The sequence below is a fragment of the Pogoniulus pusillus genome, chromosome 21 (assembly GCF_015220805.1).
Source record: "Pogoniulus pusillus isolate bPogPus1 chromosome 21, bPogPus1.pri, whole genome shotgun sequence".
Taxonomy (NCBI): domain Eukaryota; kingdom Metazoa; phylum Chordata; class Aves; order Piciformes; family Lybiidae; genus Pogoniulus; species Pogoniulus pusillus.
In genome coordinates, this window is record NC_087284.1 from 10,047,997 (window position 1) to 10,071,414 (window position 23,418).

Sequence of the window (23,418 nt, forward strand, 5' to 3'; positions counted from 1 at the left end):
CATTAGGAGGATTAGCTTGAAAGTGCTATCAGCTAGTGCATCAGAGAGGATGAATCTAAAGACCTGATGGAAGGATGAAGGGTAGAAAGTTCAAGTGAAAGAATAATTCAGGCTGAAGAGCTAGCAAGTTACTGAATGATGATGTCAGCTGTAGTTGTTTTTGTTTTCTGAAACTGCCCCTCGCATTTGCCAGGCAAAATCACACTCACAACTTTAGGGAGATAACAATTAACTTCTTATCCTGACAGAAAAGATCTTTTTTCCTTGTCTCATGCCAAAATAAAGCCACTGTGTGGACTGAAACTAGGCCCAGAGTCTCTGCTTTGTCACTTTGAACCCTGATCTGACAGCAGACACCGAGCAAGGGGTGATGGCTTGAAAGTAAAAGATGATAGATGCAAACTAGACATAAGGAAGAAATTGTTGACGGTGAGAGTGGTGAAACACTGGCACAGGTTGCACAGAGAAGTGGTAGATGCTCCATCCCTGCAAACATTCCAGGTCAGGTTGGACAGGGCTCTGAGCAACCTGATCTAGCTGAAGACAATCCTGCTCACTGCAGGGCATGTGAGCAGGAATTGTATGAATTGTATGACCTTTAAAGGACTCTTCCAACACAAACCACTCCATGATTCTGTGCGTGGTGATCCTTCAGCTTTGGTGCCACCTCACTTTATGGGCACACTGCAGGGAACTCCTGACATGGTGGCTGTGAAAGCCACTTCCTGTGGACAATTGCTGCTCAGGCTGGTGTGCAAAGCTCTCTGCAGAAAAATTCTTGTCTCCCTGCCATCCTCTCTTTTGTTGCTGAGTATTGATGTGGTCAGAAGAAAGGCAGGGCTTTGAGGCCTAATATTTGTGAACTAGTCCCTGCTTCTGTAGTACCAAGCTCAGGTGCTGCTCCCCAGCAGGAAAGGATACATGCAGAAAATGATACATGCACCAAGAAAAGAGAGAAAGGGATCACAGAAGTAAACCACAATGCCAGCTTCAAAACATCACTCTGCTGGCCTCCCTATTAAGAAAAGCACTATTTTAGAATCACAGAAACATTTTAGTCGAAAAGAACCTTTAAGGTTATCAAGTCCAACATTTAACTCAACAGGTGCCAGGTCACCACTAGACTATGTCCCTCAGCACCACATCTACATGTCTTCCAAGACCCTTCAGGGATGCAGACTCCACTACTTTCCTGGACAGCCCCTTCAGTAAAAGCTTTTTTCCCAATATTCAGTCTGAACTTCCCCTGGCACAACTTGAGGCCATTTCATCTTGTCCTACTACTTGTTTCTTGGGAGAACAGGCTGATCCCCAATTTGCTATACCCTCCTTTCAGGAAGCTGTAGCAAGTGAGAATGTCTTCTGTGAGCCTTCTTTTCTCCAGGCTAAAGAATCCCAATTCCCTCAGCCATTCCTTATAAGATTTGTGCTCCAGACCCCTTACCAGCTTTGTTGCCCTTCTTTGGACATCCTCCATCATCTCAATGTCCTTCTTGTAATGGGCAGTGAACAAGCACATCACTTTTCAAACAGCTCTCTGTCACCATCCGTATCACAAAACCCACTGTTTTAAAGCAATTTTGTCTTTCACAGGCTTTGGGCACCCCCTGCAAATAAGCTCAGCTCAGCAACACTCAGCATCAGGGAGCTGAAGAGAGGGTTGGTAATGTGGGCAATAAAGGACTGCATTGGTGGGGATTGGTTGCTATAACACAAACCCCCACAATCAGAGACCCCCCTCCATCAGAGCAGGACACTGTCACATCTAGGGCACGCATTTGGAACATGCATGCACACACACTCCCCGTGAACAACACAAGAGCTGTCCAAAACTATTTTCAATAATTGATTTGCTGTTTAATTGAACATCATGACTGACTAACATAGCTCATTACTTTACTCATTAGTTAATTATCGAAGAAAGTAGGACAAGTCAATAAAATGGAAGGCTGTAAATTCCAATACTAATTAGCACCATTTCCTCAGAGACATATTTAAGGGCAGATTGGCTACCCGAATGTCCCTGGACCTTGGAGATGAAGGGAAAGGGTAGACTTACCATAAATCTAGATTACCAGCAAGCAAAGCTCATCAGCAGTAAGAAGTCGAGTACACAGGTGCTGAGCTATCACCAGGCACCCTGTTTGAATTGGAGTGCTGGGATGCAAGCAGCACAGAAATTTCTATTTTTAAATGGGGAAGAAAAGGAGGGGGTGGTACGGGAGGGAGCACTCACACACACCAGAGAGGATCCATGTCTAAAGCAAATGCTACAATTGAACTACTTCTGCAGAAGACATTTGCTTTTCTAACCTTTCTCTTTCCCAGTCTCTCTCACACGCAGTGCTTTATCAAACTCTTTCATTTTTAGCAATCCAAATCCTAGTCAAAATAACAGTGTGTCCCTTCTGGAGTGGGCACATTTTTAATGGGTGGGTTCTAACTTATCTCACTTAGTTTGTGTTTAAAAAAAATACAGATAAACTCTTCCACTAACAGAAATTGTATTCTCCTGCTATTGCTATTATTTGTTTTGTTATCTTTAATTTAAACTGAGTCCAAAATAACATCAGAGGCAGGCTTTAATGGGTCCAGCAGAGCTTTAATTGAGCCAAAAAGTAATTGCAAACAAATAAAGGCAATCTCAAAGAATACTGGGAGAAAAGGAAGCAAAAGGAGAGTATATGTGTGAATACATGCTGGACAGGATGAGATCTTGGAGGTCTCTTCCAACCTGGTCGTTCTATGATTCTATGTTCATGGTATATATTTCATATATACATGAGGTTATATATGTATATATACTTGAGCAATAAGTATGCAGACATATCCACCCATCCACATACATACCTACTGAAGTATGCCTTTATAGGCATTTCATTTTCCTTAGGAGGAGAAAATAAGCAAATTCCTTGAGTTCTGCAGTTTAAAAGCCCCCAGGTCTTACTAACTGCCTTTTAAAGATCAACACAAGAGGACTCAGGCTATGAAAAAGTTCTGTTAATATTGTTCAACAGTTTGCCTCAACTAATTATAGGCATTTTTCCCACCATAAGGAGGTCAAGACAGATATATTTTCCCAATTCCTTTTATTTGGAAGCACATCTTCTCAGTCTTCCTTTCAACAAATATCTCCTCTTGAAAATAACTTAATTTCCAGTGAACTGAATGGAAATACAATCTTTTCAAACCTCCTCTGCCCATTCTGCCTTCAATCTCAAACATAGAATCAACCAGGTTGGAAGAGACCTCCAAGATCATCCAGGCCAACCTATCACCCAGCCCTGCCCAAACAACTAGACCATGGCACTAAGTGCCTCATCCAGGCTTTGCTTTAACACTTGCAGGGACGGTGACTCCATCACCTCCCTGGGCAGCCCATTCCAATGCCAAATTACTCTCTCTGCGAGATCAAAAGCATTACCTGAGCTCAACTTAAGTGAAAAAATCACCCTAAGAATAGCTCTCAGTCTGAAGCTTTAAATATTTAGCTATTCTAAAAATATATCAATGGATTAGTGTAAAAAAAAAAAAAAAAGAGCTTACAAATGCCTATTACTGTATTTTATGCCTGCAGTTCTGGTTCCTGAGCCACAAGTTGTGGTTTATTTTCAAGCTTTTGAAAAAATCACAGAATCAGTCAGGGTTGGAAGGGACCACAAGGGTCATCTATTTTCGACCCTTCTGCCATGGGCAGGGACACACTACCCTAGATCAGGCTGGCCAGAGCCTCATCTAGCCTGGCCTTAAGCACCTCCAGGGACGGGGCCTCCATGGGCAACCCATTCCAGGCTCTCACCACTCTGATGGTGAAGAACTTCTTCCTCACATCCAGTCTGAATCTCCCCACCTCCAGCTTTGCTCCATTTCTCCTAGTCCTGTCACTACCTGAAAAAATGTACCTTGCAAAATGTTCTAAAGATTGCATGGAGGCTTTCATTTTGTTGGTTTTTTTTTTTTTTTTGGTTTTGCTTTTATTTTTCAGCAGCAGTTTTGAGAATGTGGCCTCTGGTGCTAACAAAGAAAGAGTGAAATTTAGGGCACAAAGGAGAAACGTGGTTTGGTTTGCTTTACAGAAAGCTCCCGCTACGAATAACACAAGGAAAATTCTCTAATGGTTTTACTAACAACAAAGGAATGCTAATACTTATATTAGCCATGCTGGGGAGAGGGTATTTGTTTGGGAATGTTCTCACACATAAAATGCCCACCGTGTAAAACAGACCTGGAACAGAACAGGGTGGGAAAGATTTCCCCAGTTAGATGTTCACTCAGTGCAGGCTAAGGCACAAGGTACACACAGCATACATGATGTCACAGTTTAAGGCCACCAGCCACCCAGGACTGCATGACAGAGGTGACTTTACCCCTTTTAGAGAGAAAGAATGAAAATACTGCACACTGATTGGAAATTTAAAGAGAGATTCTATGTACTAGTGCATAATGCAATCAGGTAGAATGAATACATCCACAAGCTAAGCCAAATCTATCAGACTAAATGCATCTAGAATCCTCTACCGGTTCCACCATTGGCAGGTCTGAGAGTACGCCATAACTACTTCCCCCACCCCCATCTTAGGTCTACAAGGCATCAGCAGGCCACATGACACAGATCAAAATTCCTTGCCAGCTAGGAGCCATCTCCCCCACAAACCATAAGATAAGAAGGGATGCACACTCTTGGAGAGAGATGTGTAGGGAGGAGGAGAAGGGAAAGAGAGAGAGAGAGACAGATAGCCCAGGCACTGCCTTAATATGCTGTGATACCAGAAAACGGAATAGGATAACAGTGCTACAATATCCTGGGATGCCCAGATCCATCTCCTGGGATGGGTCTTGGTGTCTTGGTCTCTGTGGTTTTCTTAGGGGAACGTGGGATCCCTCAAACTATGACAGATGAGCACTGGGTATTTGCGAGCAGTGGGAAGTCATGAATGAGAGCATTCAGAAAAGCAGGAGATGGTTTCTCTCTTGTTTTCAAACAGTGCCAAGCACTTGTGGACACTGAGATTTTTGTAACAGTCAACCTGAATCCCTATATGCTCTTGAACACCTTGGCTGACAGTGTCTAGCGCAGACCTCCCACATGGAACAGCCAACAAAGGCTCAATGTTCACTTTTGGTATGGAAATCTGGAGAAGGCTGGGAAAGGACCCAACCTCAAGCTTTAAAGTTCAGTATCTGGAGGGGACTACAGGAGGGCTGGGGTGGGACTACTGACAAGGTCTCATAATGTCAGGATTAGGAGGAAAGGGTTCAAATTGGCAGAAGGGAGATTTAAACTAGATGTTAGGAAGTTCTTTCCAGCGAGGGTGGTGAGACACTGGCACAGGATGCCCACTGTGATTCTGTGATGCACAGCCTCCCTGGAGGTGTTCAAGGCCAGGTTGGGTGAGGCATTGAGTGACCTAGTGGGAGGTGTCCCTGCCTATGGCAGGGGGTTAGAACTAGATGATTTTTGAGGTCCCTTCCAACCTAAACCATTCTATGATTCTATGTTTTACAACCACAAATGTACACTGAGGTTTAGCACATGCACTGCTTACATTTCACACTGCTGTTTGTTGTAGATAATGTAATATAACCACATCGTTTAAGACAATTCTCATTTGCATTTATAACTTTTTGTCTATATTATCAAACACTCCAAAACTGGAGAGAGAAGCTGATTACTCAGTGCAATACTGAGAGCAGTGTGTGCCAGCCATTGTAAAATCCACAGTCTAGAAGTACTTTGGTGTATCTGCAGTGGTCCTCTCCTTGAGAAGGGGCCCTCAGGCCCCTGCAGCCTTTCATCAGCTGGAACTGGAGTGAAGCTGTCAGCTCCTAGTTGTATTCTGTCAGCTTCTGTAGCACTTAGAGCATCCCTGACAAATGCACAGTGCACATTTAACAGTCAATCCGAAAGCAAGCTTTCAATTTGGGGAGAAACTGTCTAAGATTCCACTTTCTACAAGGGAAAACTTATAAATTATTAGAGAGGAAAATGCAGAACATCCTACAATCACACTCTTCTGCTTTATGGAGAAATCCAGCTATTATATATTCTTTTAGCAAGATGATGGATTGACTCAGCCCAAGGTGGATGGGACTCTGAGCAACCTGATCTAGTTGAATATTAGGGGACAGGAGGGCATGGATTATGAGGAGAGGCTGAGGGACCTGGGGCTTTTTAGTCTGGAGAAAAGAAGACTTAGAGGGGATTTGATAAACGTTTTTAAGTATCTGGAGGCTGGCCAGGAGCAGGGGAACAGGCTCTTTTCACTTGCTCCCTGTGATAGGACAAGAAGCAATGGATGTAAGTTGCATCAAAAGAGATTCCACCTCAACACAAGAGGGAACTTCTTTACTGTAAGGGTCACAGAGCACTGGAGCAGGCTCCCCAGGGAGGTCATGGAGTCTCCTTCTCTGGAGACTTTCAAGGCCTGTCTGGATGTGTTTCTCTGTGATTTGTATTGTCCTGCTCCGGCAGGGGGCTGGACTCAATGATCTCTTTGGGTCCCTTCCAACCCCTAACATCCTATGCCTTTACTTGCTGCAGGAGAGTTGGACTAGATAACCTTTCAAGGTCCCTTCTGACCTAAACCATTGTATGAAATCCTAGGCAGCACAAGCCAGAGCAAGGGCTATTGTATGATGGTGACACCTCTCCTCCTGTGTCACACAAACTGTGCTGCTCCTATCACAGTGTTACAGCAGCCTGCTGCTATTGGTGTTATTGTCATATAAATTATTCACACTGAAACATTTGTTCAGCTCAGGTGTGCTCATAAGTTTCCCATTAAGAATTCAAATGCAAAGATATTTTCCAGCTGCAAAACCCTCCCTAAATACCTTTCCCCCACTCACCTACCTCTAGTGCTGCTTCAACAACATCCAGGTGTATGTGTGACTGCCTAGGCTGAACCACTCCAAAGTTGCTTGCGTGTTCTTAAAATAATGAATGCATCTCAAAATAATGCAACTTTCCACCCACACCCAAGAATTTTTTCTTATGTGTAAATTAATTGGATACTTTTTCCTTCTCCATTTCATACCCAGTGCATGGTGCTTTTTTCTTCTTACTTTTTATTTTAATGGGCAGTTTATGGGCTAAGCCTATTCTCTGCTAATTCAAGGTCCTTCGTCCTCCCTTTGGGAGTTTAAAAATTCTAATATTATTTCTTCACAGAACTCACCCCTATCACAGCCCTGCTGTAGATGCAGCTGAGTCTTACCTAAGGGTGACAAAAATAAGGCTGTGGCACGTCTGAGCAGACTGGATGGGTTCAAGGGAAGGGAGGGACAGACGCAGCTTCTTCACGAGTCAAAGCAGTCTGTAACATTCCATTTCCCCACACTCCCCAGGGTAATGTCATTGCAAGAGGGAAATCTTTGTAACATTACAACGCTGAGCTCCAATAACCACACTGATCCCTGGGGACTCTGCTGCTTGCTGTCCCTCAACACAGAAAATTCCCTGAATAGGCTCCTTCTCTAACCCCATTACAAAAGACAGTTTTCCCAAGGAGAGAACAGAACCTTCCTTGAGGTCACTTGAAAAGTTACAGTCCTCAGAAGAGAGTATTTGGAGGCCTTCTATGCCATTACTCTGAAATGGAAGTGAAAACACTTCTGGTCACCTAAAGATAGAAGATGAAGATTATGGCAATGTCATCCAAACAGAAATTAGGAAACTAATTCTAAATTAATTAGAATTTAAATTAAGCATTGGAGTAATTAATATTTATGTGGCACCAATATGTAACTATTTATTACTACTACTATTACTATTGTTGGTGGTACTTTGGGTATTTTAATTAGATTTTATACTACTACAGCACTTAGAAACCTCCACCAAGGATAAGACTCCAGCTGCACCAGCCAAACAGAACAAATCATGGTTCCTTCTCAAAACAATTAAGGAGCAATTACTGTATCATAAAACCAGTTCTTGTCCTACAAATACAGAGAGTTGCCTAGTGAATCACAGAACCTTAGAGGTTGGAAGGGACCTTCAGAGATCATCAAGTCCAGCCACCCTGCCGAGGCAGGATCCCTCAGGGTAGTTCACACAGGAATGCATCCAGGCAGGTTGTGAAAGTCTCCAGAGAAGGAGACTCCACAACCTCTCTAGGCAGCCTGTTCCACTGCTCCATCACCCTCACCGTAAAGAAGTTTCTCCTCACGTTGAGAAGAATGTTTTTATCTTCCAGTTTGTAGCCACTGCTCCTTGTCCTATTGCTGTGGACCATTGAACAGATTGGCCTCATCCACTTGACACCCACCCCTCAGATAGTTGTTCACATTGATCAGATCTCCTCTCAGTCTTCTCCAGACTAAACAGCCCCAGATTTCTCAGTCTCTCTTCACAAGGGGTGATACTCAAGTCCCCCAGTCATCCTCATGGATCTCTGCTAAACTCTTTCCAGCAGGTCCCTGTCTCTCCTACACTGGGGACCCCAAAATTTGAGACAGTATTCCAGGTCTGGAAGAGTATTCTGGAAATCTGCAAGAGTATTTAATCACAGAACCATAGAATGGTAGGGATTAGAAGGGACCTCTAACAATCATCTAGCCCAGTCCCCCTGCTAAGATAGGGTCACTCAGATTGTCCAGGATCACGTCCTGATTCCAGAGAAGGACTCTCCATAACCTCTCTGGACAGCCTGCTCCTGTGCTCTGTTACCCTCACAGAAAAGAAATTTGTCCTCATGTTTAGATAGAACCTCCTGTGTTTCAGTTTGTGTGTGATGCTCCTTGTCCTGCCACTAGACACCACTGAAAAGATTCTAGTATCATATTCTTAACTCCTGCCCTTGACCCCTTTCCTTATTTAAAGGAAACATGGTATTAATCCATATTGCTTTCATTGGAGATAGGTGTCTAACAAGCATTCAAATCCAGGCCTGGATTAGGCAACTGCTTCTAGTGACAAAGAACATTTGCTGGCAGACGCAGCAAATTAAAGCACAAGGCACGGCTTTAGGAAAAAAAAAATGCAGACCCTAATGTGGGAACACTTCCAGTCCTATTTCAAAAGAGAGGCTCACACAAAGCCAGGCCTACCCATCCTGTAGAAGTCCAAGGACTGAACATCATGGAATCATAGAATTGTTAGGGCTAGAAGGGACCTCAAGGACCATTTAGTTCCAACCCCCTCCCATAGGCAGGGACATCTCACACTAGATCAGGTTGCTCACATCCAATCTGGCCTTAAAGACTTCCAGGGATGGGGCTTCCACCACCTCCCTGGGCAACCTGTATCAGTGCCTCACCACTCTTGTGGTGAAGAACTTCTTCCTAACATCCAATCTGAATCTATCTGCTTCTAATTTTGCTCCATTTCTCCTAGTCCTATCACTACCTGACACCCTAAAAAGTCGTAGAATCATAGAATCAGTTAGGGCTGATTCTGACCTGACCACAAGGATCACCTAGTTTCAACGCCCCTGCCATGGGCAGGGACACTCTACCCTCACCAGCTTTCCTGCAGGTCCCCTTCAATAAGATCTCCTTGGAGCCTTCTCTTCTCCAGACCAACATCATATCAAAATGAGTGAAATCGAAGCCATTCATCTCCATTACACAGTAAGCAGAATCCTAGAAGGGTTTGGCTTCTGAGGCACATTTAAAAGTCATCTAGTCCAACCCCTCTGCAGTGAGCAGGGACATCTTCAACTGAATCAGATTACTCAAAGCCCTGTCCAACCTGACCTGGATGTTTCCAAGGACAGGACATTTACCATCAGTCTGGGAAACCTATGTCTTCATTATATCTAGTCTGAATATTTCTCTCTTTATTTATCTGCCTCTTCTCCTGTTGCAACAGATCCTGATAAAAAGTGAGAGGCAGATAAATAGGGACAGAAATAAACATTTGTGAATATGTTTGAAACCGCTTCTTTCCTGCAGCTAACATTCATCAAATTCTCACTGCCTCTCCCAGTCAATTCTCTTCCCTCCTTCAATTAACCAATAAGTCAATTTGTTCCTTCCCCATCAGAAAAATCCCCCTCTCAGCAAAAAAAACATAAAAAAAAAGCATCACTTCCCTATCAGATCAATTCACCCTTCCCTTCTCACTGCTCAATCGATAGACTCCTCCTCTGCATCTGCTAAACAACGAACAGGCCAGTGGAAAGAAATCTGCCCAGGAAGCTTCACTGGTTTTATGTGGCATACTACATGCACATGGCTGGCTCAGTGGGCACTTCCTGAGCACGGCAAACGCTCTAAACAATACTGTAGAGAATTGGATTTTAAGGCAACAGAAAGATCTGAAGTGAGCTTTTTATTTCCAATGACATTGCAGCTGTTCAGATAACCAGTGGAATTAGGTGTTAAACACAAAGTGCATGCAAAATGTCACTATATAAAAGCAAACAGGCTGCACTGATTTTAGACAATATGCAGCTTATACAGACCATTTTATTCCAGTAAACTAGACACTGAACAGCCTCTGAAGAAAGGAAAAGGATCTGGGGTCCTAGTGGGTTGGAGGTTGATCATGAACCAGCAGTGTGCTCTTGTGGCCAGGAGGGCCAATGCCACTCTGGGTTGTATTAGAAGGGCTGTGGTTGGTATGTGAAGAGAGGTTCTCCTGACCCTCTGCTCTGCCCTGATGAGACTGCATCTTGATTATTGTGTCCAGTTCTGGGCCTCTCAGTTCAGGAAGGACATAGAACTGTTTGAGAGATTCCAGTGCAGAGCCACAAAGATTAAGGGAATGGTACATCTCTGTTACAAGGAGAGACTGAGGCAGCTTTGGCTCTGCTGCTTGGAGAGGAAGAGCCTGAGGGGTGACCTCATTCACATTTATAAATATGTAAAGGGTGAGTGCCAGGATGGAGCCAGGCTCTGCTTGGTGATGCCCAATGACAGGACAAGGGGCAATGTGTGGAAGTTGAGGCATACAAAGTGCCATGGAAACATGGAGGAGGAATTTTTTCCCTGTGGGCTGACAGAACACTGGAACAGGCTGCCCATTGTGAAGTCTCCCTTTCTTGAGATATTCAAGACCTGCCTGGATGCATTCCTGTACCATCTAGTATAAGTGATCCTGCTCTGCAGGGGGTTGCACTGGATGATCTTTCAAGGTCCTTTCCAGCCCCTGACATTCTGTGATTGCTCTTTGCAACCACCTGAAAGGAGATTGTAACAAGGTAGGGGCTTGTCACTTCTCCCAAGTATCAAGCCACAGAACAAGCAGAAAAGGCCTCAATTTGCACCAGGGTTTTAGGTTGGATATTAGGAAAAAGTCTTCCCCAAAAGGATTGTCAAGCCCTGGAACTTGCTGCCCAGGGCAGTGGTGTAGTCCTCATCCCTTAACCAATTTAACAAATGTGTAGATGTGGTGCTGACAGACATGATTTAGTGGTGACCTGCCCATGCTGGGTTAACAGTTGGACTTGATGATCTTAAAGATCTTTTCCAATCAAAACAATTCTGTGATTCTAGTTTGATTTCATTTGATACAACTAACAAACAGCATCCATTACTGAAGTTCAAGACGTCCTTAGATTGCAAACTGAGACAGCTATGCAGAAAGAAATAAACAAAACAACCCTCACTCAAATAAAGAATGACCACAAACCAGGGACTTGTCACTTCATCAGAAAGAGTCAATAAAGTTCAGTACAGTCAAGATGACTTTGCAGATCAACGTTGTGACAAAATGTGGCATTGGAAAAGTGCAAGCTTGTGTGAGAGGTTGCTACTTATGTACAAAACCACAGATACAAACGCAGAGACTACTCCAGCATAAGCAATCATAGAATCAACCAGGTTGGAAGAGACCTCGAAGATCGTCCAGTCCAACCTAGCACCCAGCCCTAGCCAATCAACTGACCATGGCACTAGGTGCCTCAGCCAGGCTTTTCTTGAACACCTCCAGGGATGGTGACTCCATCACCTCCCTGGGCAGCCTATTCCAATGCCAGTCACTCCCTCTGGCAAGAACTTCCTCCCAACATCCAGCCTATACCTCCCCGGGCACAACTTGAGACTGTCCCCCCATGTTCTGTTGCTGGTTGCCTGGCAGAAGAGACCAATCCCCACCTGGCTACAACCTCCCTTCAGGAGGGAAACCTGGGTGTTTACTTCTATGGCAATTGCATTTCAGTCTGGCAGTGTTCAGGAGAGTAGGGCACAAAGTGAAAAGTTTGAGAAGTTTAGAGTATAAAAATAATGCAATTAGCCAAGTTGCCTGGGACACTGATATCAATACTCGCAGCAAAGAAAGGTCAAGAAGCTCATCTCCACCAGATACCTCACACAAACTCCATCTGGTAGTTAGGAAATCAATTTTGTGAGATTATTTGAAGGGGGATTTCTGCACTATTAAGAACTATAAAAGCTTAAAATATGAACTGTTAAAAGCAGCAGGTGTTCAGTTAATTTTATTAAAGAGTTCTGATGACTGCCTTTTCACTTTGGGTTCAGGTATTCCTCCACTTCGTTTGCTCTCTGTAGCAGTGAGACTGGATATGAAGTACATGTTTTACTGCTAACTGTAATCAAACCAAAAGTGAAAGCCATGCCTTTTTCTCTCTGACCTCTTAAGATTTGTGAATATTTTCATAACTAGAGCATGATTTGAACATTTATAAATAAAGATCTGTGGAATACTGATGAGTTTATCATTCTCATTCACTAGCCTGTTTTGTCATGACTGATAATGTCAGTATAGTCATCCAAGTTGGTCTTAGGCAAAAAGCTTCAGCTAAATGCTTTATTTAGGAAAGAGCACAAATTTGGGGCAAGCCAGACTATTCATAAAGTTGTGCTGAATTTTGTTAGTAGGTCACCTGAAAATACAAAGAAAGAAAACCAAAGAAGTCAGAGTGCCTCTTTCCCCTCGTTTCAAAACCACGTTGCCAGTTATTGTCTTAAAATGATTCTTTTCTGTTCCATGAAGAACCAGGTCTCAGTTTAACCCACTTAAATACTTTCTGAGTAACTGCACACAAGGTATGAAAAATTTCCCTAAAAACACCCAGGGAGCTGCAGTCTCCTTTGGGAGCCCACTGGTTTTGAGTGCCTTGCAGCTTGGGCACATCTCTTGCGTCAAAGAGCTCACAGTGTAAGAGCTCCTTCGTGCAAGGATGCTGCATTCCAGTTTAGGTACTGGTGGCATCATTGCAATGGGGTGGGATATTGCACAGTACATAAGTCTCTGCAGGATAAAAGATCTTGAGGGCAGGGTTGTAAAAGATGCTATAGCATGTACAAGTATTAGTAATCTTCAACTGAAAAGCTAGACTATGATACAGCTTCTTTGAGACAAATATCTTCACTTTTGAGACAGCTGAGGTCTGTAAGCATAATGTATTCACGTGTATTTCATGTTATATATTTCATACTCTGGACATGCACACATCCACTGCTGATCACTTCTGATACAGCTTTTGGCACCGTCCTACAGAAGCTGAGGCTTTGTAAGAGTGAGCACTGTGGTTTGCTTCACCACTGATTTCCTAAGGGAAAAAACAGACTTTTTAAGACTAAAAACTGAGACAGCTGGCAGTGTAATCTCTCTAACCTGATCTTCTCTAATACAGGCATGAGTTTAGTCTGAATCACAGTTGATATTATGCACCTTAAAACAGGCACAAGGAAATAATCTCTCCTTACTCTGTTGAGCTGCACTGGACTGAATAAAAAGTTTTCAAGGTGTTACCCTATGGCTGTAAAAACTGAAGAGTGGAGAGGGAGGGGAGAGCTAATCTTTCTTCAAGATTGTGGAGTGAAGACTAGACACAAACTGTGCTTACTGTGTGATCACAGAATCATTTTGATTAGAAGCAGTCATCAAATCCAACTGTTAACCCAGCACTGCCAGGTCACCGCTAAATGGTGTCCCTTGGCACCACATCTACATCTCTTTTATGTCCCTCTAGGGATGGTGATTCTATCACTTCCCTGGACAGCATGCTCCAGGTGTTGACAACTTTTTTGGGGAAGAAATTTTTCCTAATATCCATCTCAAACCTCCATTAGTGCCACTTGAAGGAGTTTCTTTTTGTCATATCAGTCGCTATCACCATCCAGTGGGTCTCCCTTAAAACCTGATGGGACACAGAGACAGAAAAGAGGATACAAGACCTCTTTTTGTCCAAGCAGTTTACTTCCACACTGTGTGGAAAGAGGAGACAATACCCACACATTTCTTGACCAAAAAGACGTTTTCACGCTGTTGCCCTTGAAATCCTCATTTTTGTTAACCACCAGGCTTACAGCTTTGCTCCTGTTCCCCTCCACCCCTTGTCTTTCAGCCTTGGGTAGCAGGGAAGGGGTTGGACAGCCCACTTCTCGCTCTGGGGAGGAGGGGGTGGCAGAAGGCTGCCCTTATTTACCTTCGCCATTTCCCCGTGTAATCTGGGTAATCATGTGGCTAATGGGCAGCGCGAAGAAGCCCCCCACGCCGCACCTCACAATGCCGACCCCATTCAGATTTGATACAATAGAGTGTTTAATTCATCCCACGCCTTGCCAAGGCGATTGTGCTCCCTTTGTTCTGACGTTTTGGGCAGGGTCTCCTGCTCTACCCTTTCTTTTGACACCGGCATATGTCTGAGCTCTCACTTGCTGCAGCTGGACAAGGGCTGTTGTTTTTGTTTTGCTCTTCAAACCCAACGGATCGATTGTGGCGGTGTGAAATGTGGGTTAAAACAGTCCCCGCATGTACGCACACATTAGCCATTTGCTACAATACAACTTCCCAGCAAGGTGACCGAGAAGGCAACAGTGTTTGTGCTCTTCCATTTCGAATGGGCAATCTGTTGAGCACAGAAGGAAATAATAAATAAAAGACTGACTGCACATATTGTTTCCAAAATGGCTCGCCAGGCTGTAGCAAAGTGAAGTAAAAGCACCTCTACTCCAATGTGCTGCAACCATAAAGAAAGACCAAAACCTGATCTGTGACAGAAAATCACAGGGTTCCTATCTATGGGTATTGCATATTAAATTCAGGCCATATTCCTACTATTGATGTATTGAACATTCCTATTGAATATTCACCTTTATTTGCCACCTCTCTCACCTTTGGGATGTATTGAATCACAGAATGGTAGGGATTGGAAGGGACCTCTGGATATCATAAAGTCCAACCTCCCTACTAAATTAAGGTGATCTAGAGCAAGTTGTTCTAAGCAGGTTTGGAATCTCTCCAGAGAAGGAGACACCACAACCCCTCTGGGCAACTTGTTCCACTGCCCTAGCACCTTCAAAGGAAAGAAATTAATTCAGCAGCCTTACAAAAGTGATAGAATCTGAGCTCATCTTCTTGCAAACCAAAGGCAAAATGTTCACAGTAGATACCTGCAGTTCAGGTCAAACTGTGGATCAGAATTGGCATGGAGATATCACCTTCATCTGCTAGATTAAACCACTGGCTCACTTCCAACTCTGAATGGCAATGCCAAATAGCCAATTCTCTCTGAAAACTCTTTTGTAGCTTGTACAAAACAGGTCCTGTGGCTTTGTTTCTCTCCAAAGATGCAAAGAAATAACGACAACTCCCTCAAAATTACTACAAACTTTCATGCTAGTCCACAAATGTACTTCTATTAATAGAAGTCTAAAGAAAAGACCTTAACCTTAAGATCTGGAATAGAATTTTCTTTTTCCTTTTTTTCCCTTCTTAAGAATAATACAAAGGGCACTATAATGTAATTCAGGTAGCCAAAAAGATGTATTTAATGCCAAGCTAGAAAAGATCATTCATTCCTGGCTTAAGTTCATAATACTCCACAGATGCACTGCTGGTGCTGAAACAAGTAACTTCTGACTTTACTCTTGGAAAGACTTAAGCTGTGTTACTTGGCTCAAATTCAGCATTTGGAACTTCACACCTGTGCTCTGGATTAAAATAAAATTTCATTTTTACTTCTAAAATAGGGAGAAGAAAGACAAGTTTTGAGCACCAGCCTTGAGAGCCAATTTTCCACAGAAAGCTAAGCTTTCCTTGAAGAGTTAATTAATTAGCACACGTGCAATGCTTCACAGCACTGTATTGTATCAAGCACACAAAAGAAAGAGATTTATACGGCGCACTCACGTAGCTATTTTGGTGCTTAAGTGTAAAGCTAGAGGTGATGAAATTCAGAATCTTGAGGGGAGCAGAGGACACAGCGCTGATCCACTGAAAATTGCATTTTGATGGCCAAAGAAGTTACATCCACTTTTTAATGTCAATATTTTGAAGACTGTTTCCCCCCCCCCTTTTTTTTTAATTCCTTCCTTTTTTTTTTTTTTACCTCTCAAACCCATGAATTAGCAAAACCAAATCAAATCTTCTCAAAACTAATTTTTCAGGTCAATTACTGGCACTCGTGTGTGCACCAGAAAATTATCTAGCCGTCCATCTCTCGCTGAAGTAAAGCAGAGTTCGTTGATATTGCTGTCAGTAGAAATGATGCTGCTTGAAAAGGATCTTAATACAGCCAAGATTGAGAAATGGTTACCTCCCCCAGCACCCAAACAGCAGGGGCACAGCTACAGCAATATAAATGTGCTAATCCCAGTGCGCTGTATTCCCACATCTCTCTGTATCAAATAATTCTAAACGGTTTTCAATATACAAGTTAATTAGCTACCATCAAGCAGCAGGGTAACATCTAATGAAGACGGGCTTAGAATACCAGAAGTGTCCTGTTGTACCTTTTCCTCCCTCCTCTTTAATATTGAGATTTTTTTTCTTTTTCAGATGGGGTACAGATCTAGTTCAAATGTCATTTAACAAAGTATTTAGTGAACAGGGTTGCTTTGATTAGGCGGTAAACACTTTGCACATTATTAAGTCTGCCTATTCAAAAATGCCTACAAGAATACCTTTTCTATACTGGGACCTCAAAATTCTGCAGCAGCAGTGTCTATCTGTAAGTACACATACAGACATTTGGAATACTGAGTAAGAAGATGACACCATTTTATTACTGAATCATAGAACCAACAAGGTTGGAAGAGACCTCCAAGATCATCTGGTCCAACCTAGCACCCAGCACTGTCCAGTCAACTAGACCATGGCACTAAGTGCCTCACCCAGGCTTTTCTTGAACACTTCCAAGGATGGTAATTCCACCACCTTCCTGGGCAGCCCATTCCAATGGCAAATCAATTAGATATTATATTCTAAAGACACAGTTTCTCAACATCAGTGCACAGGAAAGCAGTTTGCAAAAAAACCCCAGACAAACCAAAAGATCCTCTTTAAAACGAATTGCACAAAATTACAATGATGTGAGCAATTAATGCCTGCAAAATACAACTCGGAGGGAGAAGAAAAGGGGGAAAAAAAAGCATGGGAGGGTAAACTTAATTACCTGAGATATATTTGCTGCTTTTAGGAACCACAGTTTCCACAGTTGCATCTTCCAGATTTAACTAAGCAGTTAAAAGCTCTAATTAATTAAATTAAGGTCCTGATCCTGACGGGATGTGGAAGTCAATGAGACTTTACCCATGTGAACATCATTGCTGGAGTGGGACAGAACACTCCCTTTTTCTGTCTATCAAGCGTGAAGCTCATCTTGTAATTCCACCACTTCATTAGCACCTTTCCAGCACATTATCTTTGACCTAATCCTCCTGTCACTTTAGGGATGCAGGGTCATTAGAGTACTTGAAGGGTCGATGTTGTTGTTGTGGAGGTGTGAATTGATCGCTAAGATGACAACTGGTGACAAGTGTACTTTATTAGACTGCTACTTTGTCTCTTAATTGCTACTGATTAGCCTGTCTGTTAGGAAATTTGGACTCCTGCCTTTGCCAAAGATATGCTTCTTTCTGGTAGGACTATCAAACATCTTCCCCCCCCACAATGAGATCATTTAACACAGTATGTTCATCCCTCTCAAGTGGAATTATTTACATGAGTAAAATCAACAGGATATTGCCCTTTAATCATTTCAGAATCACAGAGCGGTGAGGGCTGGAAGTTATCCAGTCCAACATCCCCTGCAGTCAGCAAGGGCATCCTCAACTAGACCAGGTTGGCCCTCATTACATTTTGTTTAGGTTTTGATTGCTAGGAGAATTTCTCTGTTAATTAATCTGATTGTTTCTTTTCCTTTCTAAATGCATGAATAGGAGCAGGGTTTTTTATTATATTTTCTTAGAGTCATAGAATGGTTTATGTTGGAAAGGACCTCAAAGATCATCTAGTTCCAACCCCCCTTGCCATGTGTAGGCACACCTTCTACTTTTTTTCCCCCCACAGCCTTCCCATTTTAGACATGGTCATATGTACCATTTGAAGTACCTTCCCAGAAGATGCACTGCCTCTCCAAACAACACATTACATTTAAACTACACATTAAGACAAACCAACAACCCCAAAAAAAAATTAACTAAACTTGTGCATCTTGCCAGAGTTCACAGGCTTCAAGTCATAATTGTTGTTGACCACAAGAATAGAACACTGAGTCACAAAGGACACATCTGCAAGCAGTGAAGAAGTACAATCAGGATTTAGTTTTACAGAACTCTCTTCTTAAAAAGGGTCTGAAAAATGAGAAGGAAGACACACACACAAAAAAAAAAAAGCAACTTCTCAAACTAGGTGACTAAGATAGCTGTCTCTGTAAACATTTTAACATAAAAGAGGAGAGATTAAATATAAGGGAGACAATTTTTTACACTGAGGGTAGTGATACACTGGCCCAGGTTGCCAGAGGTGTGGTATAATCCTTATCCCTGAAAACATTCAAGCTCAGGTTGGACAGGGCTCTGAGAAACCTGATCTAGTTGAAGATATCCCTGCTTGTCTGCACTGCCTTTCCAGTGATTTGAGGTCTATTTTACATTAGAAAACACGGAGTCTTCAGGCAACTACTATGCACCCAGACACCTCTTATCAACAGCTCTAGTATATCATAGAATCATTGAATGGTTTGGTTTGCAAGGATCTTTAAAGGTCATCTAGTCCAATCCCCTTGCAGTGAGCAGAGACATCATCAACAAGATCAGGTTGCTCAGAGCCCCATCAAACCTGACCTAAAATGTTTGCAGGAATGGGGCTTCTACCAGCTCTCTGGGCAACCTGTCAGTGTTTTATCACCATCTCTCTGGGCAACCTGTCAGTGTTTTATCACCATAAGTATGAAAAATTTCCTTCTTCTATCAAGGCTAGATCTTCCCTCTATTAGTTATAAACCATCATCTCTTGTCCTGTCTCAACAGGCCCTGCTAGAAAGACTGTCCTCATGTTTCTTATGCACTGAAATGCCACAAGAAGGTCTCCCTGGAGCCTTCTCCAGGCTGAACAACCCCAACTCTCTCAGCCTGTCCACACAGGAAAGGTGAGCCTAAGGAAGCCACAGCATGTGATCTGGAAGAGCATAAGGTTGTCCTTTCCTTAAAATCTAGCTGATATTATGCTTTGGTGTTAGCAGGACTTCCAGTTCAAAAGATAGCTGTTTAGATAGGCAATCTCATGAAGTCTTGGTCAGATTGATAGCTTAGCTCAGAACTCTGGCATTTGGATTAAAGCAGTATAGAAATGAGTCTTATATTTGACATTTAAAACACTTTGAAAGGGAACCTTTTCCACTGGCCGTAGTTTCTTAAATCGAAGCAGAAAGAATTGCCATGGCAGAACAGTGTGAGAAATTATTCTCCAACTGCTTCTCTGTTTTCCCACATTATGACTGAAGACAACAGTCCCTGAATCATTTTACATCCTGGCACTGGGTGTAATAAACAGACAATGCAAGAGAAAGAAAATTTGAAAATTCATTTCTCCTTTCTTTTGGACAACATCTAGGAATATAAATGTGGTCTGCGGCAGCTGCAGCTGAAGGAAAAGGCAGGGCTGCCTTTGATGGGTTAGCATGACTAAAAACTTTGGATTTACATGGTCTGACTCCCATTTTCTCTGTGACTTTGACAAAGTCACTTGTTACGTTTCTAGAAATGGATGCTGTTCCCTCAGGCTCTCATTCCACTTCTCCTCTCCAGAGTATCTAGCTGTTTTGCATGTACTACCAATAGGAAAATTAAATGTCTCAGAGGACCTCATGGAATCTCTGGATCTTGAGGGCCTCACAGTTGTTGGACGTAACATATAAATGACATACTCTGGCAGTGGGGTTGGACTTGGTGATCTACTGAGGTCCCTTTCAACCCCTAACATCCTGTGATTTCTTGGCTTGTTCAAGACGTCCCCCCACAAAACTTCAGGGTTTGCATAAATCCTTTAAGGACTGGTAGAGTTTTGCAAGCCCATTTGGAGACAGCTAAGTCGTCCAGATGATAGCAGTGGAACAGAGCAGTTGTGAAATGCCAGACATTTGTCCAAACCAATTTCTACCCCTGCACATGGAATGATGTGTTTAACATCTGAAGGACACAAACCCAAGAAATTGTTATTTGATATCTCACTGTCTTCTCAGCTCTCAAATCAGGAATTTCTCTATTTTTATAATGGTTGAGGCAGAAGTGGTAAGGAGACAACCACTAAAGTTGAAGACCTTCACACTGAGGAAGTGGAGTAATAACACTTTATACATACACTTTATATATAAAAGTGCTTTGTGACTTTGCTAGTGACCTGCATTGAGTTATAAGACAAATCCTCTCATATCCAGATAGTCAAGTTCTACTAGTAACTGCAATATCCCTCTGTTGCAGTAAGTAAATAGGATGCACTTTAGGATAGAATCAAATCCAGCAAGAAAGGACTTCTTCAATGACGCAAACAGACCAAAGCTCTGCTAATCTGTTAATTACTTGGTTTAGGAGATACAAATGCATCATGTACTTCCTTTTTATCTTTGCCAACCTCTCTCCTGCTTGAATTCAACCCTAGGTGGGATAGCAACCTTCATAGACATCAGAAATCACGTTCTGGTCAATATTCAGGCAGGTCTAGCAGCATGTAAGAAGCCAAAGTGCTCAAATAGGACTTGGAAAAGCATCAGATGCTCTGTTGGTATTCATCCCACAAGCCTTAGATAGACTCTTTTTATCTCAAGACAATTTCAGTGATGCCACCTTATGGTTCTCATTAAATATTTCCTTGTGCTTGCTCTACATTTTACTGTGCCCACAGCAAATGTCATTTCTCATTCCCATGAACTTTCATTTCCACTTTCCTCCTTTTGGTTGTGAGCTTGTGAAGCTTTCACTGGCTACCATTTCTGCTTTTCTTCATTTTAAAAGAATATTTAAGCAAGTCATCACTTAAATGCTCTACTATGCCAAGGTGAAAATATCCCTTGCTTTACATGCCTGATCATGAGAAATCATAGATTCCTTCACATTTTGGACATAAGATTTACTGTTAACAACTAAAAATGGAAACAAACTTCTGATGGACCTCTTATTTAGTTTCTTTGAACAATTCTAACTTTCAGCAGGACAGCAAAGAATGGAGTCTGCTGCTTTTCTCAGCAGCACCTACACAGGGACCATAACCAGACAAGACAGGAAAGTTAATCCATTTGTTCCAGTAGTTAAATCAAAATGGAATGGAGTGAAAGTCTTATGTGCAGGTAACCGTAATATTCAATACCTGAAATAATGACAAGTAACTGTGTCAGTTGCTGTGCTTGCACTACCTGGCTTTTGCACTAGCAAAACACAGTATTAATCAACACCAAGTGTCAAGATTAGCCAATACCATCACTGCCAATAAACGTAATAAAATCAGATGAGTGAAACATGATGGAGGTATGAAACACAGAACAGTAAGGTAAACTGTTTAGAGAGGAAAGAAAAGGCAACACCTGGAAAACAACAGAAACCTGCAAACCCAAGATCTGAATTGGATCAGATGAATTAGCTGTGGCATTCACTTCAGATTCCCTCCAAACATAATGAAAGATATCATTGTCTGCTAAAAATAAAAAGGGACTTGGCCTCAACAGCTTTCTTAACTGCCACTTTGGAAACAAGTAAGCTGCAGTATACTAAGTGTTTGAGCTGAATGGGAACACAAGCTTTCTAACACCTCAGTGAAGGCTTGAAAGAGAGCGTTACTCTAATATCTGTAAATCAGGGCACTTCAAATTAACTTCATGTTCATTAAAAACCTTGCTGATTTTATGTTTTGGTTATCATTCTGATACAAGTCTGTGAACAAAAATGCTTAACGATTCCAGTCAAATAGGATAAGGGCATTAATTCTTGTTTGAATGCAGAGCAACATAAATCATCTGCTCCAAGCTAACAATTTAAAGAGTGCACAGCACGTTATGTTAAATAAAGTATTAGCATTGAGTTAAGTACACCTATTAAGGGACTTTGAGAGTTCTGGCTCACATTACCTTACACTGGTTTTGAAATAACCTTATTCTAACTTTTTAATCCCATAATTATTCCACAACAGTACTGTCAGAAAACTCTGCTGCTTCTAACAATTTATAGTTGTAAGACACTTTGCGAACCACTTCAGTTAAGTTCTTATACTTCATGATACTATCAGCCTGGCCCACAACTATAGAATCATGGAATGTTTTGGCTTGGGAGGGACCTTTAAAACTGTTCTTGATAAACTAAATCACTGTGAGTTTTGGAACAAATTGCAGAAATACTGAAGAAAAAAAAAATCAATGTGTGCACACACATTGTCTCAAATATATTTACACACACACACACAGAGTGATATTTAATACATACTTGTGACAAACAGAGAGTTGGGGCTACTCAGCCTGGAGAAGAGAAGGACCTTATTGTGGCATCCCAGTGTCTGAAGGGAGCCTACAGAAAAGCTAGTGAGGACTTTTTAGGGTGTCAGGTAGTGATAAGACTAGGAGGAATGGAGCAAAATTAGAAGCAGATAGATTCAGATTGGCTGTTAGGAAGAAGTTCTTCACCACAAGAGTGGTGAGACACTGATACAGGTTGTCCAGGGAGGTGGTGGAAGCCCCATCCCTGGAAGTCTTTAAGGCCAGATTGGATGTGAGCAACCTGATCTAGTGTGAGATGTCCCTGCCTATGGGAGGGGGTTGGAACTAAGTGGTCCTTGAGGTCCCTTCTAGTCCTAACGATTCTATGATGCCATGATCAGCATTCACTGACTCATTTAGCAGAATGCTTTCTTACCAACCACATTCAAAATGTATAGGTCAACTTTTCATCCACACTTCGGTTTTCTTTCCAAGATATTTTCTCTTGATCTATTCCAATTTCTAGATCCACCATCATGCAGATACTGACATTGGATGCTACCACAAACATAATTATGTGGAATATAACTGAAGTAATTTAAAGTGAAAAAAAAAAATTCCAAACATCATAGAATCATTTTGCTTGGAAAAGATCTTTAAAATCATTGAGTTGACCCTCAGCCTGACAGCACCTTGGTTGCCATGTCTACAAGCTTATTCCACCACTTCCCTGGGCAGTCCATATCAGTGTTTGGGCATTTTTTCAGTAAAGAAATTATTTCCTAATATCCAGTCTAAATTTTCCCTGATCATCCTGGTCTGCTCC

The 23,418-nt window shown here is 42.2% G+C and overlaps 2 protein-coding genes across 16 annotated transcripts in view; both read right to left on the bottom strand.

Annotated features, from left to right (window-relative positions):
* LOC135184794 (uncharacterized) overlaps window positions 1–23,418 on the bottom strand; it is a 616,367-nt gene that overhangs the window by 86,328 nt on the left and 506,621 nt on the right. The window lies entirely within an intron of this gene.
* The window catches only part of LOC135184796 (UPF0500 protein C1orf216 homolog), a 62,313-nt gene continuing 51,269 nt past the window's right edge, over window positions 12,375–23,418 (bottom strand). The window contains exon 3 of the transcript XR_010306179.1: window positions 12,375–12,788. The gene's annotated coding sequence lies outside the window, so the exon portion shown is untranslated. The remainder of the gene's footprint in view (window positions 12,789–23,418) is intronic.